Source organism: Mizuhopecten yessoensis, unplaced genomic scaffold, assembly GCF_002113885.1.
Source record: "Mizuhopecten yessoensis strain PY_sf001 unplaced genomic scaffold, ASM211388v2 scaffold7453, whole genome shotgun sequence".
Classification (NCBI taxonomy): domain Eukaryota; kingdom Metazoa; phylum Mollusca; class Bivalvia; order Pectinida; family Pectinidae; genus Mizuhopecten; species Mizuhopecten yessoensis.
Window position 1 is genome coordinate 4,933 of NW_018407055.1, and position 315 is coordinate 5,247.

Below are 315 nucleotides of genomic sequence, written 5' to 3' on the forward strand. Positions count from 1 at the left end.
TTGGTATAACACAGTCACCTTAAGCACTGACAGTATAGTGTTGCACAGGAGGTACGACGACAACATATGCTGCCATGGGCGGTTGTGTGAAGTGCCGTGTGTCTAACTGGGACGGGTACTGCTGAACAACCTGACGAAGGTCAAGGTCCTCTACCATGATGTAGTTAAATCCACCCCATCCCTAATGCCTGTCTCTCTCAGCTATAGTACATCTTCATCCATTGACATCCTGGTCAGGCGTCCCACCAGAGGCCAAGCCTATGACCGATCGTGCCTATCAAACCAAACAAACACCCTATAACTATACATGTCTCA